The sequence below is a fragment of the Carica papaya genome, chromosome 7 (genome assembly GCF_054855325.1).
Source record: "Carica papaya isolate Zhongbai chromosome 7, ASM5485532v1, whole genome shotgun sequence".
Lineage (NCBI taxonomy): Eukaryota > Viridiplantae > Streptophyta > Magnoliopsida > Brassicales > Caricaceae > Carica > Carica papaya.
Genome location: NC_142315.1, coordinates 25,145,432 through 25,148,350, shown reverse-complemented (window position 1 = coordinate 25,148,350; position 2,919 = coordinate 25,145,432). Strand labels below are relative to the sequence as shown.

At 40.9% G+C, this 2,919-nt stretch overlaps 1 long non-coding RNA gene across 1 annotated transcript; it reads right to left on the bottom strand.

Annotated features, from left to right (window-relative positions):
- Positions 1-2,406, bottom strand: LOC148253092 (uncharacterized). The gene is made up of 4 exons (XR_015813395.1): positions 1,804-2,406; positions 1,536-1,606; positions 1,209-1,306; positions 1-226 (listed from the first exon to the last, which is right to left on the bottom strand). It is a non-coding gene; the product is annotated as an uncharacterized LOC148253092 (long non-coding RNA).
- Positions 2,407-2,919: the final 513 nt, after the last annotated feature.

The window sequence follows — 2,919 nt, the reverse complement described above, 5'->3', positions numbered from 1 at the left end:
TTTTTAAAATGAAATATGTGTATTAAAAAGGTCAAATGCGGAAGCGTAATAAAATTTTTGATTAACATCCCTTACACTAAAACCAAAAACGTGCTCAAAGTATAAAAGAACAAACTAACTAAAAGAGAAATTCGAAAATAAAAGCTATAAATATAATTACGGAGTCTTCAGGCGTCCCCTTCGCTGTCTTCGTACGGAACGGGCTCAGGAACAATGTCTTCCTCATCTGAAATGATTAAATAAGGAATGAGCTACACCAGCCCAGTAAAGACATCACACTATCTCACCGTCACGGAGGTAAAGGTGGGTAGAAAACACAAAAGGACCAATGGAGTATAATTTACAACAAATTCTTTTATCAATAATAAAATCTTTTACTATTCACTTACCTCGGTGAAATTCATAAAACAATATACGAAAGCAATAACATTATCATCATCATCATCATCATGAAATCATATGAGCTGTATAATACAAGATACTTATAACGCCTTTTGCAATTCAATCATTACACAACATATTTTTCCTCATTTACCAGCCTACTAGTATCCATGGGGATCCATAGGGGTCCCGCTACTCGTGAACCCTTAACATTTATAATCAGATTACAGGGCCGTCCCCATACCCCGTCCGGTATGGGCGCCAAAACTATAAACCTCAATACCCCGTTCGGTATGAGGGTGAAACGGGCCGTCCCCATACCCCGTCCAGTATGGGCGCCAAAACACATAAGGTCTCCATACCCCGTCCGGTATGAGAGACCACAATCCCGGTAGGGTTTCCTACGGACCCGGTCCGTCCACCATCTCCCAGGATATCTAGTCAGGCTGACCACATTATACAATTATCAATTTACATAACCTTTCATTCCCCTTTTCCTCAGTCAGCATCATCAATCCACACACAAACAAGGAAACCAGTAATTTATGTCAAACAAGACAACATACAACATCGGGTTCTCAGTCATTCGACCCATAATCAATAAAACAGTAATATATGCACACGAAACAATGAAATGAAAACATCAGACCTCATACTGCATTTAAAACCGTAAAATAGGCCAAACAACAGCTAACCGACAAACACACCAGACTCGGGCTCCATTAGCGACCTTAAATATTTTCACACGTCTATTGATTCATGAAATACCGTTTTATTATTTATTGAACTTTAATATCGTGATAGGAAATAGAGTGAGGGGTCTTTACTTGTTTCGGGGTCCGAATACGGCTCTACAGTGCGCTTGCAGGCTGTCCCTAATTTTTCCTGAATTTTTTTCCGAGGAACTGAAATGCACTACTGGTACCTGCACGTGTCCCAAAAAATCCCAAATTAGACACAGGGCCCTTTTCGGCCAATATCGCAATTCCGGCACGGCCGCTCCGCCGTGCTCCGGCCTTGCGGCGGCGATTCGTCTCGGGTTGGCCGTTTTCGGCCGTTTCCGGCCGAATTCTACCACACTTGCATCGGTCCCTGCGATAAAACAACCCTAGGGCCCTCGGGGGGCCAAAAAATTACGAAAAATCGAAGCTTACCGGCGGCGGTGCTCTCGGGTGCGGCGACTCTCCTGTGAGGTTCGTGTTTTGGTGATTTGGCTCCGATCAACCTGTAGAGAAAAGAATGGTGATCACGGTGATATAAAAATTGTATCAAACGGAGGTCGGAAAGGGTCTCATCGGAGGCAAAAATTGAGGAGGGACGCGGCGGCGACGCTGGGTTTCGGCCATGTTTTCCGGCCGTTTGGCTCCGATTTGGCCACAGGGGAACTCATCGTTGAAAAACGAGCCGGGGTATGAAATTTACCTCGATCAGCGGTCAAAAAACTCCCCGGTGCGGCTGCGGGTGGCGGCGGCCGGCTCCTCCGGCGTTTGGTTCGTCTTCTCCAGCACCTTTTTAATCACCATATTCCTCCCTCTAACGGTAACTCACTCACTCACCGAACTCCTCAATCTCTCATCCCGCGGCTTCCTCCATTTACCTCTACTCACAGTTCAAATCCACATTTCCACGGATTCACCGTCTCTTTCCACTCCCCTATTCCATCTATCCTAGTTTCCTACTATATTTCCTAAGCAATTCATATATTTCCTCAAAACCTACGGTCACAACTCCACATTCATCATCATCTTACACTTGAAACTTAAATTTTACCGTATTTCCAGTCTCCATATTTTCTTTCTGCACTTCCGTAGCTCACACCGTCACCGTCTTCATTCTCCTGTTCTTCCCGCTCTGGCTTCTCTCTCTCTCGAACCTTCTCTTCCCCGTCTCTTCCTCTCTGTTTTTCTTTTCTTTTTTTTTTCTTTTCCTATTTATATTCCACCTATATCTCATTCTGCCCGTCCATCCCATCTCATCCCAGCCGTCCACTCCCTCTTCTCCAAACGACACCATTTCCTCCTCATCTTCTCCAAACGACACTGTTTCCTCCCCCTCTCCCCAACCATATAATTATATTTATATATTATTATTATTACCATATATATATATATGTGTATATAAATACAAGAGTTTTTTTTTTAATCCAATATTCAATTACTACATATACATTTTTATATGTGAATATTTAGTTAACGCAATTAATACAATAGAATAAATATAATTTAATGATATTACTAATAAATGATTTAAAAACTCACTAGATATGCCTAACATAACTCTATAAAACTAAACAATATTTACAATGTATGGTTTTCAAGACATTTAACATGTTAGTATTAGACTCGTCCAATCAGAATTAATAGATTTATACATTTGTCAACTTACATGCTTCATCGCATTAAGTGTTATGTTAACCACTTAAAATTTATTCTCGTATGTTGAAGTTTTTATAATTTATCTTAATTCTCTGTATATCATTTTTAAGACTTGCATGACTCTTACAATAAAAATTTAAGATAACATAATAATAACTCTATG